Genomic DNA, 27,329 nt, shown 5'->3' on the forward strand with positions numbered 1-27,329 from the left:
TAAAAGGATGTATAAACCAAGGAATGACTCCCGGCAACAGCCATGTAGTTCATGTAGTGTTAAGATAGTAACTGACATAAAGGATGGGGGGATACTGAAATGTACCAATAATGACTGTGGAAGAAACTTTTCATACCAGGAAATGTATGGTTCCCACTACAGTGTTCCAGATTTTTAAAAATTGTTGCTTAGATTTAGAAGAGGGAAACATTTGTACAGTTATCTATTTCTGCATAGCAAATCACTCCAAACTTACTTGCTTAAAACAGCAATGACAATTTATCTCCCATGGTTTCTGTGGATCAGGGATTGGGGGATGGCTCAGGTGAATGGTTCCGAGTGGGGGTCTCTAGTGGGATTGCAATCAGATGTTGGCTGGGGCTACATTCATCTGAAAGCTTGACTGGGGCTGGAGGATATATTTCCAGATGGCTCAGTCACATGGCTGGCAAATTGGTGCCGCCTGTACGTGGCGAGTCTCAGTTCCTCTACGTGAGCTTCTCTGTAGGTTGGCTTGAATGTCCTCATAACATGGTAGCTGGCTTTTCATAGAATGAATGATCCAAGAGACCAAGCTAGAATCCACAGTGCCTGTTTTGATCTAGACTTGGAAGTCATACATTATCACCTCTGCTGTATTCTCTTGGTCAGGCAGGGCCGGGTCTGATTCATTTTGGAAGGAGACTGTACCAGGGCACAGATACCAGGAGATATGCATCATTGAGGGCCACCTTGGAGGCTGGCTACTGCGTCATCCATGAGAATGAGGAAAAACCCTCCGAGTACTGAAAATAGGAATAATCATGGCAGTAATAACACTTACTGCTTTTCTATCTTATTGATTTCTTTATAGAAGCTCCTTATATAATTTCTGGACTGACATTCTCTCCTGATTGTTTTCTTTACTCTTTGCCTCTATTTTGTCTATCTCTTTCTTTCATGGATTCCTTTCGTCAGTTTACCCTTTCAGCATGTTTCCTCAAGGGGCTTATCTTTGCTTTTCTGCTCTCATGGTATACAGTGTACCTGGGTGACTTCACAGGTGCTTACTGCCGAGGACTCACGTACATAGTTTCGGCCTAGACGTCTGTCATTACAAACAGCTATCTAAAGGCCTTGCAAACTGAACATGTTTAAAACATAACCGGCCACCTTTGCCCTTCCTGAACCCCCTTTCTGGATGACTGTGAACTCCTTGAGAGTAGAGCCAGCTTCTCATTACCTTTTTAACCCCATGCCTAACCTGATGTCTGGCATGAAGTAAACATTGGAGTGTTTGCTGAATGAATATATGCATTATGAAATCTCTATCTATAGGTATCTTTATGCTTTTAAGGGTAGTGGAATGCCACACTGGTAAAAATAAATTGATAAAATTTTTAAAGTATAGGTGCATTAGGATAAAATGGGATATATATATAGTTATAATATTTAAGGGATGTTTCAAGTGCTTATTTATGAACCAAAAGAGATGTCTGAGAGTCACTGTCAAGTATTCCCTGACATCTCAATGTCCAGTTCTAACAAAAGGGGCCCACAGTCACAGGCATCATCAGGATGGGAACAAAGCTTTGCCTTTTAAAAAATTCCTGGACTTCCCTGGTGGCGCAGTCGTTGAGAATCTGCCTGCCAATGCAGGGGACATGGGTTCGATCCCTGGTCTGGGAAGATCCCACATGCCGCAGAGCAACTAAGCCCATGTGCCACAACTACTGAGCCTGCACTCTAGAGCCTGCGAGCCACAACTACTGAAGCCCGTGCACCCTAGAGCCCATGCGCCACAACTGCTGAGCCCATGCGCTGCAACTACTGAAGCCCGTGCACCTAGAGCCCGTGCTCTGCAGCAAGAGAAGCCTCCACAATGAGAAGCCCGTGCACTGCAATGAAGAGTAGCCACCCCTCGCCGCAACTAGAGAAAGCCTGCATGCAGCAACGAAGACCCGACGCAGCCAAAAAAGAAAAAAATTCCTTTATTGGGTACTTCACAATGTGGCCCTTTGCAACGATTCCTTTCTCCAACCTCAGCAGAATTCCAGCTTTCTCTTTTGACCTATATACTCTCCGTATAATGCACTGGTTCTGATATGCTTAGACTGAAACCTCTGTCAAAGGAGAAGGAAAGAGTGGTGACGGCAACGATGACGACAATACTGTGCTAAGTGGTCTATCTGCATTATCTCATTTAACACAGCAGCTCAATGGAAAAGATGCTACTATCTTTAACCCCATTTTAGAAATGAGGACACTGAAGCTCTCAACACGCAGTGAAAGAGAGATCGGTTCGAGTTAGGATTGAAGACTGTCTTACTCAGGACCTCTCTGTGGCCCCTCCCCCACCCCTCAGCCTCACCTTAATGGTTGCTAGCTGTATGCCTTCATAGAGAAGATAATTTTGCCTAGACTCATTAAGTTAGAGGGAACTCTAGGTCATATATGTTGTCTATCAATATACATATGCTCGATACAAGACGCTATAGCTTTTTTAAATACTTTGGTATCCTCTCTAACTTGAAACTCTCAACAGTTCAGTGAAGTATCTATGAAAGCTGTTATCATTTATGGAAAAAAAGGATCTAAAGCAGCTAAGTGGCTTGTCAAACTTCATCCAGTTAGCTTAGGACAGAGCTGGGACTAGGGTCTAGGTCAAGTAAAATGTAGTTCATTGTTTTCTCTCTATTTTAGTGTTTGTAGCCACATTTCTAATCATCATTAGCCAGTAGATACACATGACTGCTTTGTGTTCTGAGCTATCTCAAATGATGTATATTTTTAAAATTGGGGAACAAAGGACCAATATTAGTTGTGAGATTGAGAATCACCCCAAAGATTTTGATGACTCATTTGCCTTCACCCAAGCACCCTCTTGATTCCTTTAACTTAATGAAAATAAGTATATTCTCCCAGGATTTTGACTCTCCTGATAAAGGTTAACTCCTGGGTCCTCACACAAGGTGCCCTTTAATACAGCTTCTCCCCACAAGGGGGAGCCAAAAATGCTTCGGGGCTAGGCGAGGTACGACTCAAATACCAGGTTCTGCAAATCCAGCTTCCTCCCGTTTGTTTTCCCAGTAAGGACCTCCCAGCACAATCCCCAGAAAGGAAAGGCAGATGGTCCTGATACTGATGGTGATGTGTTTGTATATGGGCATGGGATGAGGGTGGGGGGTTTTCATCCGAAGAAACTCAGCTCTGAGAAATAAAGCTATTCCGAGTCAGTACTACGCTGTCCTTACCTGTTTCCCCTGCTGGAACTTTGTCCTTCAAAGCTGGTCTTTGGCCAACGTATGTGTGAATCAGATAGCTGCCCGCTGAAGTCAGCTCCCTTAGCCCTGGATCAATAATCTTTCCCCGTCATCCCACTGGAGCTGCTTCTGCCACCTCCCACTAAGGGACTTAGAGAGGACCTGGTAAAAAGGCTTCTACTGCTTTCTTTGCAGAAGGTGGGTGGAGTTGGGGAGCAGACTCCACAGGGTTATGCCCTTTGCACTGCTTTAACTTTAGTGCTTCAGTTAGGCCGGGAGCAAAAATAGTTGTGGCTTTGACAGATACAGCAAACGTCTGAATTCGCATTTGAAGAATAAATTTGCACAACAACCAGGAGTATAAGGGGTGGGAAAATGAAAGCTTTTTCTTACGTAAAATTTAATTAAACTATTGTTTTCATTGATACCATGTGGTTCTCTTTTCTATCAGAAATATTTAAGAAACTTATGTGTGACAATAACTTTCAAACACAATATTTCCAAGTGTCAAGTTAACGTGTTCAGGGAGCAGAAAGACTCAAGTACTCAGTGTGAGTCTCACATAACATCTGCTTCCACAAGTACTTTGGGGACCCTTTGAGGCAAAGACGGTGGGGAACCTTGGCTTATTTGCTAGACATGGAGGTGAAGATGGGAACATCCCTCCCATCTCCCTTCCTTTTTAAAAATAGAGATGAGGATTTCTGAGTATAACCTATCATTTCAGGAAAAAACAAATTATGAGTCATTTTAGTTACACAGATAACAATGCTCATAAATGAAAAGTGGGGTTATGTTTTAGGATGGAAAGAAGTGGGCTATTACTGTGCTATATTCTGAATACTGTAACCCCCCAGCTAAGATGTAATTACTGAATTTTTAAAATAGTAAAGCAATAATCCAGTAATTCTAAAAAGCCGTTCGGCTTTCTGTAGGCATTTAAGAATTACCGTTTGTTTTTTGGAGTGGAAGTAACATCTTTCTCAGTTAGTTTTTGGAACATGGCCACTGCTGAATGAAGGGGTCCAGTCATGCATTGTATTTCTTCTGCATAATTGCACTAAAAGAATACATTGGCGTATTGTATGGTTTGTAATGAGCTGGAAAAAAAAAAAAACCTCCAGAAACCCTCTGCAATGAATTAGTTATTCTGAATATTTTATTTTTTAAACATTGATACTATGTAAATTGAACAGGGTCAAAAGACTTGTTGGTGTTCAGGCTGAGAGTTAAACCAAAGCTCTCCCAGGTACAGAACTGATCAGTGACTGGACTTTTTGATTCTTCCAAGGAGGTACTTCGTAAGGCAGTTCAGCTTCTGTCTAAACCTGCCCTTGAAGACATGTTGGGTTAGGTCTAAACCTGTTCTTTTATCACTGTGGCCCCAAATCAAGCACTGATGAGGTTTTGTGACCCTGTGGCCCCAGTTGCAACTAAAGTAGTTAATTGTCAAAAACACCCGCAGTTGTTATGTCACGATGACTATCTTGAGCCACGAGCAGTCCTTTAACCTTTAGGCTGCAGGTTCTGTACTTTCTTCCTAATTGCTTCCATGGATTTTATAGGAGTCCAGTCACAGGGAGTGCAGATTGTTAAGAACTGTGATGGGTCGAATTTTTACTTGACTTGCTGGCAGGAGGCCCAAGACTCCTGGATCAGAGACGAAGAACAGTTCATTCCTCATGGCAGTAGCCAGGGCGTCAGCATTTTTACCCTGGCCCTCTGAGTCCCAGTACCCCCAAGATGATGTGAAGACAGCCAGGTGATAGCTGCACGCTCAGTGGGTTGAATTACAGGAGAGGAACCCTGAATTTAGGGAGCTCAAATCTTTTATAATGGACAGTAAGTACAGCAGCCCTTTGCTCTAGGGAGAGACATTATCTTCATTATACTCGACCACACTCAGCTGTATCTTCTAAGCAAACCTGCTCTTTCCTTCAGAGTTAGACACTTAATCTCTGTCTTCCGAGGCTGTTTGCTACACAAACATCCTCGAAAAGATATTCCAGAACAAAGGCGCTCAGTGCTTCTGTTCACAAGATATGCAGAAACACAAGAGTTCCATGGAGAATCATCTCCCAACACAGACCAAGGCCAAGAGGTCCTCTAAAGAACTGTTGTCCTGGCCCATCTTTGGGAGTTGCTGCTGAGAGGACAAAGCACTACAGTCGTCGCCATTATTACTATTTCTATTGTCTGCAAGAGTATGGTCCTGAAGCTATGCTATCTCCCCAAAACAAAAAGTCTGTACTGCATACTTGACTCCATGTTCAGCCAGGAGTTTAGGGAGGATGTCTCTTGGTCACCATCATTTGTCTTGTGACCAGGGATTGGGAGCCGATGGTCCAAAAGTTACCTTTGATTTATCACCATTCCCTCACTTAAAAAACCAATAAACTGATCTGACTGAGGCTTTGTGTAGCCTCAGCTCAGAGGCTCGAAGCTTTTAAAAGGAAAGACCATTCTATTGGAAGGAAAGAGGTGGAATTTGAAAGCTCAAGCCAACTCCTAGTCCCTGAATAAAAATCAATCTCCCAACATATCCGTTAATAAGCTCTGGACCAAGGGGTCAGGAGGCCAGCCAAAAGATCTCTCTTTATCTGCCATATTTTCTTCATTTAGGTAGAAATGTTATTTTTAAGCAAGCAAGATGTACAATCTGAAATTAACAAAAAAAAGTATTGAATTCTAGGACCGTGTCCCTTCCAGAGGTCCAAAAATCATTCTGTCTTTGAACATTGTTTTGCCTTAAAAATACTTTTTATTTATTTCTCTTTTGTCTCACTCTAGGGCTTCCAACCCGAGAGAAGGCTTATTGCCAGATTGTATTTCATAGACTCTTAAAGTTGGAAGAAATCTTCGAGTCCTGTAGCTTAGCCTGGCCCCTAAAGGCTAAGTCCTTAGTGTCTTGCCAGAGCTCAGACAGGTAGCTGGGGCATCAGAGCACTGTACTGGATGGAGCCTTGGATCTGTTCTAAGTTCTGCCATTCATTGGCTGTGACACTTTGTGGATATCATGTGTCTTCTCACAGCCCAGGTGCACTCAGTCTAAAGAGAGAGGCTTATAGTATTCTACCAGCTCCACCATGCCTCCAGGGGGGTCTCTAATTTCTGGAATGTGACTATTTGAACCGTTCAGAAGAATGATTCTCTTTTCCTGATGACAGAACTAACACATTATTTTATTTTATTATTATTTTTTTAATAAATTTATTTATTTTTGACTGTGTTGGGTCTTCGTTGCTGCACATGGGTTTTCTGTAGTTGTGGTGCTACTCTGTAGTTGTGGTGCTACTCAGGGGCTACTCTTCGTTGTGGTGCGCGGGCTTCTCATTGCAGTGGCTTCTATTGTTGCAGAGCACGGGCTCTAGGCGCACGGGCTTCAGTAGCTGTGGCACACGGGCTTCAGTAGTTGTGGCTCACGAGCTCTAAAGTGCAGTCTCAGTAGTTGTGGCGCACAGGCTTAGTTGCTCCGTGGCATGTGGGATCTTCCCGGACCAGGGCTCGAACCCGTATCCCCTGCATTGGCAGGCAGATTCTTAACCACTGCGCCACCAGGGAAGCCCCACATGCTTATTTTTTTTTTTTTTTTATTTTTTGCGGTACGCGGGCCTCTCACTGCTGTGGCCTCTCGCGTTGCGGAGCACAGGCTCTGGACGCGCAGGCTCAGTGGCCGTGGCTCACGGGCCTAGCCGCTCCACGGCATGTGGGATCCTCCCGGACCGGGGCACGAACCCGTGTCCCCTGCATCGGCAGGCGGACTCTCAACCACTGCGCCACCAGGGAAGCCCCCCACATGCTTATTTTAGAAAAATAAGAATATATTGATTTAAAAAAAAGAATAATTTTTAACCCTGTTGTCAATTTCAGTGCCCATTTTGGGTCTGTTTTATTTGTGTATGTGTGATAAAATTGAGATCATATTGTTCTGTAATTTGCCTTTTTTACTTAAGCTAGCATGAACATCTTACCGTAGCCGTTGGACTTTATCCCAAAGATAAAAACTCTTTTTAAGTGGAGAGCCATTGAAGGGTTTTAAGTAGGTTTCACTGTAAGTCATTTCTCTTCAGATCAGAGGTAGAGAAGAGAGAAGAGCACATTCATACAATTTTGAGTTGGCTTCGTTCCATTCTTTATTGCTTTCTGCACAGAAAAGGAACAGCTCAGTGTTATATTCATTAAAGATGGGAGTTATCGATTTCTCTAGAGGTTTAGTCATCTTGAGATGCTACGTCATTAGCACTTGCATGTGTACATTTATATGTTATGAAAACGAATTAGAATGGCACATTTCAAGACATTAATCACATGGAGACTAATTACACCACAATCAAAACTATCACCTAACAAATATCAAGTCTCACAGCCCCAATCAGATATTGATAACCATTGAGCCAGGTTTTAGTAACATGTGGCCCAGTTGTTAAAAGTTTTCAGTGACAGATTTATTTAAGATTCTTTTCATTCCATATACCTTCAAAAGGATCTGAGGTAGTGGTGCAAAATTAAACAGTATAAACGTAGGACCTTTAAAACATAAAAACGAAGGAGACAAACTAAAGGAACCAGAAAGGGTGGATGCCATGAAGTATTTGGACAGACCAATCCAACAGTCTGTTTCCTAGCAGCAAAAAGTAAACAGGAAGATACATTGGCTTGTATAGTTTTTATTGTTACAGGAGAAAAAAATATGTATACTTCTTTTACCCAGACAACTTTTATCATGAAATTTACTATATGGACCCTTCTGTGAGAGATAATAGATTATATCAGAATCTTCAACTACAGTTTTGCCAAGGAACAACAACCCTGTTGAAATGGATAATTCCTGTATCGACCTTGTACATAAAGGGTGAGAATGTAATATTAAATCGTAATTCAGTTTAGACATTTCTTTGGAGGCTGAGATAATATGGTCCAGGTACTTGGCTTTCTGATGATTTAACTTAATATGGAAATAGAACTTGGGAAATGTAGGTGATCATCTAGCTACCATGGCCAGTCAGTTCTTTGTCAAGGGTCAGATGCCTCGAGTGAACCATTGACTGATGATAGCTTGCATAGGAAATCATATTGGAAACCTTGGTTAGGTTATTCTAGGATCCAGAGTCTGAGTTGATTCATATGTTCTCAGTAGGCATTCAATAAAGTTTTTTTGAGTGAATAACTTAACCCGGGCCCGCCCACAGCATGGACAGAGCCTTTCCTCCCTCTTACTATTCTCTCTCTAGTAGGAACCGCCTTACATGAATCCTTTTTTTTTTTCCACAAAATGCCCAACTTCTCTCCTTATTTATCATTCAATGATCTTCTACTCTTCCTTTTCTCTTTAGCAGTTCTACCCTGGGGCAGCCTGAAACTGCCATGTTTCTGGACAACAGCTGTCACGGAATGCAAATATGATTGCATTTCAAAAATAACCGCTACTATAATTGCAAAAATAGGAAACAACAAGCAATAAAGGACTGGTTAAATTATGAAATAGCAATATGATAGAATCCTATGCAGCTATTAAAAAATGTTGTTGAAGAAGATTTAATGATATGAATAGTCATTCTATATTTTTTAAGTGAGAAAAACCCGAGAGAGAGAGAGAGAGGAAGAGTGTACACATATTTCTCTCAACAGATGTAAAGAGAGACATATCTATCTATCTAGAAAGAGGAAAAGACAGACACAGACCCAAAGAGAGAGCGTGCAGCTTTGGGTGGTGGAATTACAGGGTTTTTTTTTTAACATTTTGTTTTCTGTATTCTTAAAATATTGTACAGTAAACATGGATTATTTGTGTTTAAACAAAAGACATAAAATGTAAAACTCCTTGGCATAGAATACAAAGCCCTTCAGTATGTGTTCACTGCATATTCCTTCAACTTCTGTCCTGCCCTTGGGGCATTGCCCAGCACTTAGCAGGTGCTCAGTGCCTGTTAGTTGAATGAATAGCAAATGTATCACACTCTCCTCCCAGTTTTCATCAGAACCTCCCTCCTCCTTCCTGGCCCCTGGTGCACTTCTGCCCTCACACTTTCCAGTCACTGGCAGAGTCAAGCATTTGAAATATAAACAGGCGGTTTAATTCTCAAATGGTGGACCTTAGAAAGTACAGCTGTCTGTGGTATGTTAATGTGGATTTGAGAATAGTCACTGAATGTGTCCGGGGTTGTTTAACGATGAACTTATATACATTCTTGCTCTTATACATTTCCTAACCTCTAATCAGGCTCATTCCCTGTCTACTTCATGAAATTATCCCTTCATTTAGGACTTATTTTGAACACATAAAAGAAGGAAACGATCCAAAGGCATCCTAACTATAAAAACCCACAGGATCCATTTCCTTCCCAAAACAACATATCTGGCTTTGTTTTCCCCTCGAAGTAAAATCAGACCTTGAAGAGACAGTATGATTTAAACAGCACCACCCAATTAATTTTTCTGGTCAAATTTATTTCAAAAACAATAACTAAGCATGGTCCTCTCTAACATCTATTCTTTCTTTTCCCCAAGGAGAGATTTTGTATTACTTGTTTTTTGTCTTTGCTCAGCACTTTGGCGTGTGTGAGTTTTCATCAACTATTCTGAATGGAGGCAAAGGCAATGTGGTAGGAACAAACACAAATCAAGACTGCATAAACTAATAATCTTTTTAGTAACATTGTCCTACATGCCTTTAGAAATTAATTTTAATACCAGCAAAGAAGTTCAAAAACTCCCCCTTCTCCAGCTACCGTAAGAAACCCAAACTTCCTTCAGCAATTTTGCGAATGAGAAAGGTTTTTTTTTTTTTTTTTTTTTTTTTTTTTGCGGTATGCGGGCCTCTCATCGTTGTGGCCTCTCCTCCGGACGCGCAGGCTCAGCGGCCATGGCTCACGGGCCCAGCCGCTCTGCGGCATGTGGGATCTTCCCGGACCGGGGCACGAACCCGTGTCCCCTGCATCGGCAGGCGGACTCTCAACCACTGCGCCACCAGGGAAGCCCAGAGAAAGGTTCATTTTTGTCTGTATTTAAATAGCAGGTATTGTATGGATTTATGCAAGGAGAACAAAACAATTCATGGCAAGAAACCAGCCACCTGTGTTAATCAGTATAGTAAGTGGGAAAGTGAAGTGTAAATTATGACAGATAGCTCTTTTGCTTCCTCTTTTTGTCTCTTTCTGACTAGTTGGTTATTTGAATTTAAATCTTAAGGGCTGTCTTAAAAATGTATCAGTTAATAAGTACCTCAAATAGGTTTATTAATGAGGAGAGAATATCTTCTAAAGAGCTCATAGCATATAGCATAGAACACGGTAGAGCTTCACAGTTAACAGCAGAGACTCTGGGCTTAGACTGAAGCGTGGCTTCAATCGCAGCCCCACCACTTCCTAGCTCTGTCATCTCAGACAAATTGTTTAACCTCAATGTGTATCACTTTCCCAGTGTGTACAATGGCGAGAATTCTAGTACTTACCTCATAGGGTTATTGTGAAAATTAAATGGGTTAATATTTGTAAAATACTTAGAAAAATGCCTGTACTTTGTAAGCACTATGTGCACACGTGCTCTTAGTTTTAAATCTCTAGATTGTGAAATGATAGTATTGCTAGCATAATTAGGTTAATTTTATTAAAATTAGCATACAGTTAGTTAGCATACAGACTCTTTTGGTGTACAGGTTTTTGATTATTAACACATCTATAAATTCATGTGACCACCACCGAAATGAGGATACAGAACAGACATCACTTCAAAAAACTTCCTCTTGCTACTCCTTTGTAGCATCCCAGTCGTAACTCATGGCAACGCTGATCTGTTCTCCATCACTATGGTTTTGCCTTTTACAGAATGTCACATAAATGGCATCTTACAATGTTGCAGCCTTTTGAGACTGACTTCTCTCACTCAGCATAATGCCTTTGAGATTTATCCAAGTCGTTGCATGTATGAATAGAGTGTTCCTTTCTATTGCTGAGTAGTATTCCATGGTTTGAATGTACTACAATTTGTTCTTACATTCTCAAGTTGAAGGACATTTGGGTTGTTTCCGTTTTGGGGAAATTACAAATAAGGATGCTATACACAATTGAGTATAGGTTTTTGTGTTAACATAAGTTCCATAAGTTTTCATTTCTCTGGGATAAATGCCTAGATGTAGGATTTCTAGGTCATATGATAAGTGTATACTTAACTGTATCAGAAGCTGCCAAATGGTTTTCCAGAGCAGCTGTACCATTTTGCATTCCCACCAGCAATGGGTGAGGGTTGCTGTCACTTCAGATCCTGGTCAGCACTTGGTATTGTCAACAATATTTACTTTAGCCATTTTAATAGGTGTGTAATGGTATCTCAACAATGACTTTAATTTACATTCCCACAGTAGCTAATGATGTTGAGCATCTTTTTATGTGTTTACTGGCCATACATGTATCCTCTTTAGCAAAGTGTCTGTTCAAGTCTTTTGCCCATTTTTAAATTGGATTGTTTGTTTACATATTGTTGAGTTCTTTTAATACAATTTTTAATTTTGAAATAGTTTACAAATTACAAGAAATTATGAAAATAGCACAGAGAATTCCTATGTACCCTTCACCTAGATTGCCCCCATGATGATATTTTACATAACCATAGTACATTGTCAAAACCAGAAAATTCACCCTGGCGTAATACTGTTAACTCAGGTATAGACTTTATTACGATTTCACTAATTTTTACATGTACTTTTTCATGTATTGTTCTCTGAAGTTTATTACATGTGTAGATTTGAATACACATCATGAAAATCAGGGTTCCAGACTGTTCCATCACCACAAGTGAACTCCCTTGTGTTACCCTTTGATAGTCACACTCTTCCCTCAACTCTAACTCATGTAGTAACCACTGATCTGTTTTCTATCACTTTAATTCTGTCACCTCAAGAACATCATATAAATGGAATTGGACAGTAACCTTTTGGGATTTTTCTTCTCTCAGGATAATGCCCTTGGAGATCTATTATGCAAGAGCTCTTTATATATTGTAAATACAAGTCCATTGTGGAATATATGATTTGCAAATATTTTCTTCTAATCTGTAGCTTGTCTTTTTGTTTTCTTTAAAAGTCTCTTTCTCAAAGCAAAAGTTTTACTTGTGATGAATCACTCCAAGTGATCATTTTTTTTTTTGTAATAGATTGTGCTTTTGGTGTCATGTAAAAGGACTCTTTGCCCAGCCCCAGGTCAAAACAATTTCTCCCATGTTCCCTTCTAAAAATTTTATAGTTTTACAATTTTGAGTTAATCTCTGCATTAGACATGATTTTAAGGAGAGGTTCATTATTTTTCCATACAGGTATCTAATTATTCCAACCATTGTGGAAAAGGCTGTTTTTGCTCCATTGAATTGCCTTTGAACCTTTGTGAAAGCTCAATTGGTCGTGTATGTGTGGACCCATTTCCTCAGTTCTATTCCATAGATCTATATCAATACTATACTGTCTGCTGTCTGTAGTATTGGAGCTCTATAGTAAGGCTTAAAATTGTGTGCTGTGATTTCTTTAATTTTATTTTTCTGTTTCAAAATTGTTTTGGTTATTCTGGATCTTTTTGATTTCCATAGGAATTTTAGGGTCAGCTTGTCTGTATGTACAGAGAACATCTTGCAGGGATTTTGGTTGCAATCATGTTACACACATAGATCAATTTGGGGAGAATTGACATCTTTACTATATTGAGTCTCCATGTATTTTGAAGCCCTTTTGTTAGGTGCATGCATATTTATAGTTGCTATGCTTTCTTGGTGGATTGACGCTTTTGTCACTATGTAATGTGATACTTCCCTGATAATTCTTTTTGCTCTATAGTCCACATTTTCTGATTTTAATATAGGCACTCCTATATTTTAATATAGGTACTAACACTTGATTAGTGTTTGCATGGTAATTTATTTTCTATAGTTCTGCTTTTTTTAATCTCCACATATGTGTGAATTTCTCAAATTTCCTTTTGTTCTGATTTCTAATTTCATTCCATTATGGTCAGAACATCCTTTGTATCATTTCAATCTTTTAAAATTATTTAAAATTGTTTTAGATTTGTGGTCTATCCTGAAGAATGTTCCATGGACACTTGAGAAGAATGTGCATTCTGCTGTTTTTGGAGGAGGCATTGTATAAATGTTTGTTAGGTCTACTTGGTTTATAATTGTTTGTGTCTTCTGTTTCTATGCTGATCTTCTGTCTAGTTGTGCTATACATTATTGAAAGTGGGGTATTGAAGTCTTCGACTATTATTGTTGAATTGTCTATTTCTTTCTTTTATTCTGTCAGCTTTTGCTCCATGTATTTTGGAGTTCTTAGATTCAGATATGTTTAGAATTGTTACATCTTCCTGATGGATTAACCCTTTACCTTTATACAATGTCCTTTGTGTCTAGTAACAATTTTTTGATATTGTTATTAGTATAATACTAATATTAGTATAGCCACTCCAGCTCTCTTTTGATTACTGTTTTCATGGTATACCTATATCTTTTTCCATCTGTTTACTTTGAAAATATTTGTGTTTTTTAATCTAAAGGGTGTCTCTTGTGGACAACATATAGTTAGATTATGTTTTTATATCCTGCTAATCTCTGCCTTTTAATTAGAGAGTGTAATAAATTTCCATTTAATGTGATTACTAATAAGGTAGGATTTACATCTGTCATTTTACTATTTGTTTTCTATATTTTACATCTTTTCTTGCCCCACTATTCTTCCATTTCTGACTTCTTTTGTTTTAAATATATATATTTTTACTATGCCATTTTAATTCCCTTGTCACTTCTTTTGCTATATATTTGTAGTTATTCTCTTAGTTCTTGTCCTATTAACTTCTTTTTTTTTGCTTTTTTCCTAACAGCTTTATTGAGATATAATTTACATACTACACAATTCACCCATTTAAAGTGTACAATTCAGTGCCTTTTCATATATTCACAGTTGCGCATCCATAATAACAGTCAATTTTAGAGTGTTTTCATTACCCCAAAAGAAATCCTGCACCTCCTAGCCATGACCTCCAATGCTGCCATTCCCTCTAGTCCTAGGCAACTGCTAATCTACTTTCTGTCTCTATAGATTTGCCTATTCTAGATATTTCTTTTTCTTTTAGTATCCAAGCAAAAGCCCTTTTATTAAATTTTATTTTAAAAAATGTTATTGCAATATAGTTGATTTACAATGTTGTTTTAGTTTCAAGTGTACAGTAAAGTGATTCAGTTATACATATACACATATTCATTCTTTTTCAGATTCTTTTCTCATATAGGTTATCACAGAGTTAACTTCTTAATTTATGACAACCTAGTTCAGTTAATACCAACTTAAAATAATATACAAAAACTTTGGTCTGTTCCTCCCTCTTCTTTATGCTGTTATTTTCATAAATTATATATTTATACATTGTGTTTCCATAAACACAGATTTATAATGTTTGCTTTATGTCATTGTTTTTTAAATGAAGTAGGAGGAAAAAAGAATTATAAACAAAAATACATTTATACTGTCTTTTATATTTACCTATGGGGTTACCTTTACTGGTGTTCTTTGTTTCTTCATGTAGATCAAAGTCACTGTCTACCCTCCTTTTCTTGGCGGGGATCGGGCGTGCGATCCCGGTCCGCGTAATGTACGGAGGTAGAGGGAAAGGGCTCCGGCCCCCTCGGCGTCATGTCTTCGGTACCGGCGGCTTCCATTCCGCGGGTTCTATCCTCAAGCGCCGGGACACAGGGAAAAAAGAAAAAAAAAAAAAGTCACTGTCTATGTCCTTTCATTTTAGCTTGAAGGATTAGTATTTCTTGTAGTGCAGGTCTGTTAGTGACAAATTCTTTTGGTTTTTGTTTTTCTAGGAATGTTTTAAATTTATCCTTCATTTTTAAAATTGAGGTGAAATTCACATACCATAAAATTAACCATTTTAAAGTGAACAATTCAGTGACAATTAGTACATTAACAATGTCGTACAACCACTGTCTCTATCTACTTTCAAAACATTTTCACACCTCAAAAGAAAACCCTGTAGCCATTAAACAGTTACTCCCAGTTTCTCCTTTATTTTAAAGATAGTTTTGCTGGATATAGAATTCTTGGTGTTTTAGTTTTCTTTCTTTCAGCACGTTGAATATGTTAATCCACTGCCTTCTAGCCTCCATGGTTTCTGATTAGAAATCAGCTGCCAATTTGTCGATGATTCCTTGTAAATGAGTCACTTCTTTTCTTTCTTTTTTTTTAATATCTTTATTGGAGTATAATTGCTTTACAATTTTGTGTTAGTTTCTGCTGTATAACAAAGTGAATCAGCTATACATATACATACACATATATCCCTGTATCTCCTCCCTCTTGCGTCTCCCTCCCACCCTCCCTATCCCACCCCTCTAGGTGGACACAAAGCACTGAGCTAATCTCCCTGTACTATGTGGCTGCTTCCCACTAGCTATCTGTTTTACATTTGGTAGTGTGTATATGTCCATGCCACTCTCTCACTTCGTCCCAGCTTCCCCTTCCCCTTCCCCGTGTCCTCACATCCATTCTCTATGTCTGCGTCTTTATTCCTGTCCTGCCGCTAGGTTCTTCAGGACAATTTTTTTTCTTTTTTTAGATTCCATATATATGTGTTAGCATACGGTATTTGTTTTTCTCTTTCTGACTTACTGCACTCTGTGTGACAGACTCCAGGTCCATCCACCTCACTACAAATAACTAAATTTCGTTTCCTTTTATGGCTGAGTAATATTCCATTGTATATATGTGCCACATCTTCTTTATCCATTCATCTGTCATTGGACACTTAGGTTGCTTCCATGTCCTGGGTATTGTAAATAGTGCTGCAATGAACATTGTGGTACATGACTCTTTTTGAATTATGGTTTTCTCCGGGTATATGCCCAGTAGTGGGATTGCTGGGTCATATGGTAGTTCTATTTTTAGTTTTTTTTTTTTCTGTGATATTTGGGCCTCTCACTGTTGTGGCCTCTCCCATTGCAGAGCACAGGCTCCGTACGCACAGGCTCAGTGGACATGGCTCACGGGCCCAGCTGCCCGGCGGCATGTGGGATCTTCCCAGACTGGGGCACAAACCCATGTCCCCTGCATTGGCAGGCAGACTCTCAACCACTGCGCCACCAGGGAAGCCCTATTTTTAGTTTTTTAAGGAACCTCCATACTGTTCTCCGTAGTGGCTGTATCATTTTCATTCCCACCAACAGTGCAAGAGGGTTGCCTTTTCTCCACACCCTCTCCAGCATTCATTGTTTGTAGACTTTTTGATGATAGCCATTCTGACCGGTGTGAGGTGATAGCTCATTGTAGTTTTGACTTGCATTTCTCTAATGATTAGTGATGTTGAGCATCCTTGCATGTGTTTGTTGGAAATATGTATATCTTCTTTGGAGAAATGTCTATTTAGGTCTTCTGCCCATTTTTGGATTAGGTTGTTTGGTTTTCTGATACTGAGTTGCATGAGCTGCTTGTATATTTTGGAGATTAATCCTTTGTCAGTTGCTTTATTTGCAAATATTTTCATCTTGTTTATGGTTTCCTTTGCTGTGCAAAAGCTTTGAAGTTTCATTAGGTCCCATTTGTTTATTTTTGTTTTTATTTCCATTTCTCTAGGAGGTGGGTCAAAAAGGATCTTGCTGTGATTTATGTCATAGAGTGTTCTGCCTATGTTTTCCTCTAAGAGTTTGATAGTTTCTGGCCTTACATTTAGGTCTTTAATCCATTTTGAGTTTATTTTTGTGTATGGTGTTAGGGAATGTTCTAATTTCATTCTTTTACATGTAGCTGTCCATTTTTCCCAGCACCACTATTGAAGGGGCGGTCTTTTCTCCATTGTATATTCTTACCTCGTTTATCAAATATAAGGTGACTGGGCTTCCCTGGTGGCGCAGTGGTTGAGAGTCCGCCTGCCGATGCAGGGGACACGGGTTCGTGCCCCAGTCTGGGAAGATCCCACATGCCGTGGAGCGGCTGGGCCCGTGAGCCATGGCTACTGAGCCTGCATGTCCAGAGCCTGTGCTCCACAACGGGAGAGGCCACAACAGTGAGAGGCCCACGTACCGCAAAAAAAAAAAGAAAAAGAAAGATAAGGTGACCATATGTGCATGCGTTTATCTCTGGGCTTTCTATCCTGTTCCATTGATCTATATTTCTGTTTTTTTGTGCCAGTACCTTACTGTCTTGATTCCTGTAGCTTTTCAGTGTAGTCTGATGTCTGGGAACCTGATTCCTCCAGCTCCATTTTTCTTTCTCAAGATTGCTTTGGCTATTCGGGGTCTTTTGTGTTTCCATACAAATTGTGAAATTTTTTGTTCTAGTTCTAGTGAAGAATGCCATTGTTAGTTTGATAGGGATTGCAGTGAATCTGTAGATTGCTTTGGGTAGTAGAGTCATTTTCACAATGTTGATTCTTCCAATCCAAGAACATGGTATATCTCTCCATCTGTTTGTATCATCTTTATTATTTTTTAAGGTATTTTTAAAACTTATTTATTTTATTTATTTATTTTTGGCTGCATTGGGTCTTTGTTGTTGTGTGTGGGCTTTCTCTAGTTGTGGTGAGCAGGGGTACTCTTCGTTGTGGCGCGCGGGCTTCTCATTGCGGTGACTTTTCTTGTTGCAGAGAATGGGCTCTAGGCGCCCAGGCTTCAGGAATTGTGGCTCATGGGCTCTGGAACGCAGGCTCAGTAGTTGTGGCACACGGGCTTAGTTGCTCCGTGGCATGTGGGATCTTCCTGGACCGGGTCTTGAACCCATGTTCCCTGCATTGGCAGCTGGATTCTTAACCACTGCACCACCAGGGAAACCCTGTATCATCTTTAATTTCTTTCATCAGTAGTCACTTCTTTTCTTGCTGCTTTCAAGGTTATCTCTTTGTATTTATCTTTTGAAAGTTTGATTATGATATGTCTTCGTGTGAATCTCTTTGAGTTTTTCTAATTAGAGTTTGTTGAGTTCCTTGGATGTGTAGATTGATGTTTTTCATCAATTTGTGGAAATTTTTGGCCAGTATTTCTTCCAATATTCTTTCTGCTCCTTTCTCTCTCATCTTTCCTTCTGTGACACCCATTGTGTGTATGTTGTTTTATTTGATGGTGTCCCACAAGTCACTGAGGCTCTGTTCATTTCTTTTTTCATTCTTTTTTTCTTTCTGTTCTCCAAATGAATAATCTCCATTGATGTATCTTCAAGTTCACTCATTCTTTTGCCTGCTGAAGTATGCTCTTGAGCCACTCTAGTGATATTTCAATTTAATTATTTTATTTTTTTAACTCCAGAGTTTCTATTTAGTTTTAAAAAATACTTTCTCAAAAAAAAATACTTTCTCTTTATTAATGTTCTCTGTAGGTTGAGACAATAATTCTCATGCATTCTTTTTGTTCTGTAGATGCAGTTTCTTTTAACTCTTTGAACGTATTTAAAATAACTGATTCAAAATCTTTGTCCAGTAAGTCCAATGACTATGTTTCCTCAGTGTGTTTCTATTGATTGCTTTCTTTCCCTTCTGTATGGGCCACAATTTTCTTATTTCCCTTCATGTCTTGTTATTATTTTTGTTAAAAACCAAACATTTTAAATAATACAATGTGGGAACTCTGGACATCATATTCTACCCCCTTCCCAATGTTTGCTGGTTTTGCTACTTGTTTTATTCATATTTGTTTGTTTAGAGAGTTTTATGAAGTAATTTCCTAAGTCTGTGTTCTTTGCTGTGTGTGGCCACTGAAGTTTCTGTTTTGTTAGCTTAGTGTTCAGCTAATGATTGGACTGAGATTTCCTTAAATGCCTGGAACAATCAATATTTCCAGTCTTTGCTGTGGCTCTTTGTGTGTGTTGGGCCATGCCTTCAGCACTCGGTCAAGTAGTGGACAATTCTGCCTGAGCCATCACTTGTTGCTTGCACAGAACCTCAAAGTCAACTGTAAGTGAGATCTTAGTGCCTTCCCAGGTCTTTCTTGAGCATAACCACAGTCCAGCATATGTGCATAACCATCTATATTCCCAGGAATATGTCCAATAGTTTAAAAGCCCCTATGGATATGACTTCGCCAGGTTTTTCTGCTAAGCTATAGTCTGTTCTTTGCTGTAGCTGTTATCTACAACCTCAGGCAGTCACAAACTTAAAACACTTGTCAGTAATTTTCTTTGAAAAACACCCTGTCCCACCCCACACAGGGAAAATGCTTTTTGTAGTAGGCGTATTCCAAATCAGGTCTGATAGAGAGAGCCTTTAATTTGGGTCTTCCAGGGAATCTCCAGACAGGTCAGTTCGTGACAATTCTTCAGGAATGAGGCTTTGAGAGATCTTAAATTCCATTTTGCTCCTTTAGGAATTCAAGCTGTTACTTTTTAAGGCTACTGCCAAGCTGGAGAACAGGAGATAGTTTTAGACAATTAAAAATTTCTCAAAATTCATTGCGCTCGCCACGATACAGCCATTAAAAAAAATAAGTGCTCTTTGGATTGCTCCAAGCCTTTGGTTAATTTCCATTATTTTGATTCTCACATTTTTGCCAGTTTTTTATTGATTTTATGGAGGAACAAATTTTCAGAAGTCCTTACTGTGCCATTTTTGCTAACGTTACTCTCTATTCTTTTACTTTTTAATGTAGCTATATCATCATATCTGAAATGGATCTCTTGTAGACAGCTTAGTTTACAATCTCTATCTTTTAATTGGTTGTTATACCATTTACATTTAATGTCATTATTGATATATTTGGATCTAAAGCCTATCAATTTATTGTTTTCTGTTTTTTCCCTTCTGTTTCTCATTCATTTTCTCATTTTCTGTTTTCCTTTGGCTTATTTGAACATTTTTTATTATTCCATTTTACTTTATGTTTTATTATATGTCTTTGTATAGTTTGTTTTTTTTTAGTGGTTGCTCTAGGGATTACAATATGCACACTTCACTTTTCACAGTCTTTTTACAATCCATAGTTTACCACCCTAAGCTGAATGCAGAAATCTTCCACTGTATAGACCCCTTTTTACTCCCTTTTATCTTGTATTGTTTTATCCAAATATATTGAAAATCCTGACAGACAGTGCTATAATGATTGCTTTTAACTGTGATGCATATTTTAAAGAACTCAAGAGGAGAAAAATAGTCTATTTTATTTATCTGGATATTCATTATTTCTGCTTCTCTTCCTTCAGTTTTGATTTTCCAGTTTTCCTTCTGGTATCATTTCCCTTCTCTACAAAGAATTTCCTTTATAGCAGTTCAGTGGCTTTGAATTCTCATAGTTTTCCATCACCTGAGAATGTTTTTATTTCATCTTCAGTTCTTTTCAACTGTTTAAAAATGTGCTGCTTTTTTCTTACTTACCTCCGTGGTTTCACATGAGAAATCCACAGTCATTCCAACTGTTATTGCATTGTAAGCAATATGTTATTTTTCTCTGGCCACTTTCAAGATTTTTTTCTTTTTCTTTAGTCATCAGCATTTTGATTATTATGTGTCTGGGTATAGATTTCTTTGGCTTTATCCAGTTTGAAATTTTCTGAGCTCCTTTAACCTGTAGATTTATGTCTTTTTCAAAATTTGGGGAAATTTCTGCCTCTATTTCTTGAAATATGTTTTTCTGTACCATAATCTTCCTTTTCTTTTTGGACACTGATGGTACAAATATTAGGCTTTGTGCTGTTATCTCTCAGATCCATAACCCTCTGTTCATTTTCTTTTTTCAATCTTTTTCCTCTCTTCTGTCATCTCCATTCTGCCATTGAATGCACCTAGTGAGGTTTTTTGTTTGTTTGGTTTTTTTTAATAGATTTTATTTATTTATTTATGGCTGCATTGGGTCTTTGTTGCTACACACGGGCTTTCTCCAGTTGCGGTGAGTGGGGGCTACTCTTCGTTGCGGTGTGCGGGCTTCTCATTGCGGTGGCTTCTCTTGTTGCGGAGCGTGGGCTTCAGTAGTTGTGGCATGCAGACTCAGTAGTTGTGGCTCGTGGGCTCTAGAGTGCAGGTTCAATAGTAGTGGCGCACGGGCTTAGTTGGTCCATGGCATGTGGGATCTTCCCAGACTAGCGATCAAACCCGGGTCTCCTGCATTGGCAGGTGGATTCTTAACCACTGTGCCACCAAGGAAGCCCCTCTCTTTGGTCTTATTTATAGCTTCTGTTTCTTTGCAGAAACATACTATCTTTCCATTCCTTTCGAGAGTGTTTACCCTTATTTATTGCAGCATTTTTATAACTGCTTTAATATCTTTGTCTGATAACTCTATCATCTGTGTTATCTCAGTGTTGGCAACTATAGATCATCTTTGCCCATGTGAGTCAAATTTTGTTTTATTTTAGTTTTTTGTATGCCAAGTAATTTTGGATCATATCCTGGACATTTTGTATATTATACTATGAGACTCTGGATCTTGTTTATATCCTATGGTAATTAGGTTAATTGTATCTTCTAAATATGTTTGGATGTTTGGCATGTGTTACTTATGCATGTCCTTTAGGAAGGTAAAAATCCATAGTCTCTGCAATGTATAGTTACCTGTTTACTGGGTCAAGTGATGCCAATTCAAAGATGAAGTTTACATCAGGTCAAAGCAATCTATTTCAGTAAAATGATTTTGAGTGGTGTGATAATTGTAGAATTATTACAATATTTTTTTAATATGAGTGTCTTTGTGGCAAACACAAAATTCCAGGGTCATAAATTACTATCTTTTTTTTGAAATTTTCATCACCATGCAACAGATGTTTCTTGGGCATCTGCTCACTGTTTGTCTGGTACAATTTTCAGGTCCATCATGGATATAAAGATGAATAATACCTACACTGAGAGAGGCAGATATTATTACCTTTGTTATGTAGGTGGGGGATCTGAGGCACAGAGAGTTAGCTCATCCTGTAAGTGGTAGAACTAGGCCTTGGTCTTAGGTTTTCTGACTCTAAATTATTTGTGTCTCTATAGCCCCAGGTTGTCTCTGTTAAGTACATAATCTAGAAAAAAGGAAGGAAATGCTTCAACAGAGATATAAAGTAACTACCCATTCCACTACAATTTGAACAGAACCATCAATGTGCTAATATTCCCAAATGGTCGATACAATTGACTATATAAGGGATTGGTCGATATAATCGACTATATAAGGATTGTAACATTGTTGCTCTTCACTTACTTGGGCCACTTAAGAATGTGCCAGGATTATACAGAAATTCAAAATATGGATAACTGGCTATAGATTTAACCAAAATTCTTTTTTCTTTCTTATAAAGTCAGAAAGCTTATAAAGCATTGTAGTACACATGTTGCTAGCTGGCAATAATTAGTGTACATTTGTATTTCCAAAATAAGCTATTTTGAGGTTATCCTTGGTCATTAACTTACCCTCAATTTTAGTTATTATGTGTTGAAAAATACAATTTTATCAAAAATGTTGCTATGTAGATGTGTGGCTAAAAAGATCACTTTGCATACACTTGGAAACTTTCCTCCTTTGGTTTTTAGGCATAATCCTTTTTGCAGGACCTAAAACATTTGTTGAGATTTTACTGTGTGCTGGCTATTGGACTAACTGCCTGGTGTACTTTCTCAGTCATAACTTTGACCACAGTCATTTTGAGACTCTATTGCCAGAGTGCCTAATTACATTTCTGTACTCTCTCCCCGCTACCAGCTAGTTATTCTGTGTCTCTTTTGCTCAGCCAGACATCATTACCCTCTTTGCTGCTAGCTGAGGACAGCTGGTATATTCTTTCTGTGAGAGAAAGTATGTAAGAGTATGGTTCAAGCTAGGTGCCTCAATTAATGGTTTTTTGTATGGACTTCTCCCATTTACTCCACCCAAACACATGACCCCACTGCCTGCTCTGACTTCTGATGTCTGTGTATTTCTGTATCTCTGTCTTACTTCTTTGGCTTCCCGACCTTTTAATTGTGCCAACTACTAGTACGGTCTTAGAAAACTTCCCAGTCCCACAACTCATCTGGTGGCCCCAGTTTTACTGTCACTCAAAAGCCCTAGCATGATATTTTATGGAAAACAAGGCATCCTATTTCTGATTACTTCACACAAGATTGAAATGCCTGCTTCTGTTATCCCGAGCTAAACTTGCAGCATCTGATGTTATGATCAGTGAATACGGAACTAATTTGCAAGAAAAAATGCATTCGCAGCACTACTGGAAAATCAAGTGAAAACTGACTGTATAAAATGTACGTCTTACGCTGCCCTTTGCATTCTTGTTACAACTTCCCTTTTTGTCCTTAGAGTTGGGACACTTGCTTCTCTTCAGTTAGATATATTATCATGGTGACACTGGTAACAAACATGGCTTGAAGAAGTGAGGTTTCCATGTTTTATTTCTAAGCGTTTCCTGAGCAGGCATTTAAGTTGTCATTGGCTACTCACTCTGTAGATGGGATTATACAGTTCTGTTGTGGTTAGCTGTGTGGCCCAAACTTGATTTCTCAGTGACCAGAGAGACGGTGAAGAAAATAACTGATGCTTAGATTGGAGTAGAAGGACTGTAGCCTGGTGGGAGTAATGGTAAAAGTAGATTTTAGAACCATCTTGATCATGGTTTGAATACAAACTCTACAACATGTATGACTTTGAACAAGTTTACTTAAGCTCACTGAACCATTTTTTTCGTATTAAAATGGAGATAACAATCTAATAGGATTGTTATGAGGATCAGATGAGATATGTATATGTACTGATGTACAGAGAGGCTAAGTAACTTGCCCAAGATCACACTGCTGGTAGGTTGCAGAGTCTACCCTTTGGCCCAAGTCAGTTTAATTCCAAAGACTTATGCTCTTTTTACTCCTTTTTTTTTTTTTTCACTAGCAATAGGGCATGTGAGCTGTTATTACTTAGAAACATAGGCGTTCAGGACTGGAAGGAATTCAGACATCATCTGTTATGCCACTGATCAGATATCTGAATTCCCTTCACAACGTATTTCACAAAAACCCTCTCAAGATTTCGTCATGCTTCTCGTGACCACCTTTACTTTATCTGTAATTTACCTAATCTGTGTTGAGCTTATACTCTTCAGCAAAAAAAAACCCTGTTGTCAAATAAAGTGCCTAACCATGTTTGTGTACTGTTGGAGAGGCACAGTAGAAGGGAAGGGGCTATCAGAAAGATGTGCAAGCAGAACAGGGACATAGTTTAATGAGGAGAAACCCCTGCCTACTTCAGTGTTGGTAGCAAGTTTTGAAAAACCCATCGGTAGAGAAAATCACCAAGGCAGTCTCTGTTCCAGCATTCCTGGGAACTGATTTTATCATAGTGTGCCATGATATAGGGTTGGGGTCGTGGTGCACCAGTTTTAAAAAGAACTGCTTTGACCTGGACCCAGCTCCATTTTTTGCTGAAATAATCTGCCCAGATTCCCATGGGGATTGGGCAGCCTTTTGATGCCATAGTGGAGATAGCTATGACTTTACAACTTACCCAGAGTAGATATGGCCTAACCACTCTGTTGAGCTTGTTAAGTTGTTTGGGTAATTTGCTTTTTAGTTTCCTGTAACATGGTTATATTCTGGGGGGCAACCAGTCTATTTCACTCTTCATTACCTATTGTTCAATACCAACATCTAAGGAATTCAGGATGTTTGGTTCTAGAGTCCTGGTTTAAATCCTCAGTGTTGGGACTACACAGCTGAATCAGTGCTCTGAGATCTAGTAGTTAGACTAACTCTGGAGATGCCCAGCTGCTTTAGACCAAGGTGGGAAGGGAGGTCCTCCATTCTCAGCTCATTTCAATTCCATATCTTGGGGAGGATGCTACTCTGTCTTGTTTGAAGTCGTAATTTTAAACCACTTGGAATAATATTCTCCTTTGCTTTAATGATATACATCCCTGTGCATGCTCTTCAGTAATTGAAAGGGATATCGGACAAATCTGGTCTGTCTAGCTTTGACTTATGCTGTCCTTATCTTGGCCTTTGTGTCATTAAGAAAAAAATTGGTATTGATCTTGGACCATACCACTACATTGTGCTGTAATTTTTCTTCCTTGCTAGTGGAATATAAATCGATAAAAGGCAGCTGCTTTAGACGAGGGCCAGATATGGTGCTGTCATTTATATATTGTAAATCCAATGATAGCTGATCAAATCAGTGCCTCTCCTGTTCCAAACTTGACATGATTGAATTGTCGATAAAAAAGATTTTACAGTAAGGGAAGGAGAGCTGACAGTGTAAATGTCTGAAAACCCAATGAAGTTCAATATAAAGTGAAACAATGAGCTAGGATATCCTTTTATAATTTCCAATGGGAAAAAATATTTAGTGAATCACAGCTGAAATTGGGGATGATCACGGGAGGGGGGAAGCAGGAATGAAAAGCAAGCTAACTTGCATTATAATTTTTGAGAAATCTGAAATGCAAATTTGCAGATGCAAATTTTAGGAATTATGCATCATACTCACTGACTTGTTTATTTACAGAAATGGTTCAAATACTCTCCACCTCCTCCCTCTTCCATGCACATATTTTCTAGCACTAACACCCGGTTGCCAGGGGAAAAATAAGCATTTCCTTCCCCAGGAGTCCTGCTGACTTCTAATATGTGATTCAGGAGCAGACTGATAGAACTTAACCCTACATTCTTTTTTTTTTTAAGAAATTAAGGAAGTTTAATAAACATATTATACAATATCTGAGGGCCCCCCTCCTTTTCGTTCGTTGTTTACCATTTTATTTATTTTTAAAATGTTTTAATTTATTTTTTTTAATTGAGGTATAGTTGTTTTACAATGTTGTGTTAGTTTCTACCATACAGCAAAGTGAAGTAGAGTTCCCTGTGTAACCCTACATTCTTAAAGTCAACCAGTAGAGCTCTAGTTTCACTTAATAGCTCCCTAGAAGTAGTAAATGTGTTTGTTTGTTTGTTTAGGAAAAACTATAAATAAGAAGCTCAGAGAGCTACACCTCTCTTGGTATGTGGCACATCAAACTTAGTTTAGGAAACTAAGATCTTACCCCTTGAAACTTGAAGAAATCCTCCCAATTTTTCAAGAGACCTGATTAATCTATTTGCAAATGTAAGAGCATGGCACTTATTTGTATGTTGAGAAGCATATGCTGGGAGAGACCAGGCTGGGAACTGATAAGAGGATGCTGTTTCATTTAAATGCTGCCAGCGGCATGTTTGCATGACATTTTTGCCTCCATAGTTGTTCTAAACGCATGGGACCTGATCAGCGGAGAATTGACTTCTGAGAGATGCTCGACTTCCGAATTTTCAGCTTGAAAACTGTATTCCGAGTTTGTTGGAATACTTTTTAGGGGCTCACGTTCCAGTTTTTCTAATGATGACAGAGTTAACATAAACTGTAGCAACCATCACTACCACTGCAACAAACTGGTGTTCTTGTGTCATCACGAGGCACCTTATTGGAGAGGAGATTAATCACCACTGTGCATCTTGGGAAGTAGCACTTTGACCTGGAGTAAGAGAGTCTTCTTTCCTGATTTTAACTCGAGACAATTCAAATGGAATTTAAAATGATTCTCTTCCTCTTGTTGAGGCACGTTATACCACTAACCATCCTCTTTCTCCTTCTGTGATATGCTCATCTCCGTGGGCTTCTCTAATATTTCTCTTTTTCGAAACTTCTCAAGGCTTGATCTTTGTCTCAGTCAACTAATTTCTTTCTTCTGTTTTTCTCAGCTTGTGATCATGGCTACCATTTGCTAAGAGCGATTTCTAAGCTAGGGACTGTGCTGTTCAAAGTACACGTATTATTTCATTTGATATTCACAAAATCTCCATAAAAATCAACCAACTGAACCTGTATAGAGGACAAAAGAGGGGCAAGGATATTCTAGATTCTTGGTTAGTACCCAATTTTACTGGACAGGGAAAAGAGTAGGAACCAAACAAAGAAATGGAAAAGTAGTGATCGGAGAGGAAGGTGGGAACCAGAAAGGGCAGGATCCTGGAAGTCAAGAGAAGTCCGTGATACCCACTATCTCTTGAAGTCAAGAGATACCCACTGTGCATAAGACTCCCCAATCTGTACGTCTTCATCCTCAGTTTATTACTCGTGGTTTGTGCCAAAGGTACTGTGGGTGGGTTTTGAAGAGTCAGTGGCCCACTGGCCCACTCCCTC

The 27,329-nt window shown here is 38.9% G+C and overlaps 1 protein-coding gene and 1 non-coding gene across 6 annotated transcripts in view; both read left to right on the forward strand.

Annotated features, from left to right (window-relative positions):
* Positions 1-27,329, forward strand: part of GPC3 (glypican 3) — a 444,369-nt gene that overhangs the window by 131,183 nt on the left and 285,857 nt on the right. The window lies entirely within an intron of this gene.
* On the forward strand, positions 14,819-14,967 carry LOC117310467 (small nucleolar RNA SNORA57). The gene has a single exon (XR_004524613.1). It is a non-coding gene; the product is annotated as a small nucleolar RNA SNORA57 (small nucleolar RNA).

This window comes from Tursiops truncatus, chromosome X (genome assembly GCF_011762595.2).
Source record: "Tursiops truncatus isolate mTurTru1 chromosome X, mTurTru1.mat.Y, whole genome shotgun sequence".
Classification (NCBI taxonomy): domain Eukaryota; kingdom Metazoa; phylum Chordata; class Mammalia; order Artiodactyla; family Delphinidae; genus Tursiops; species Tursiops truncatus.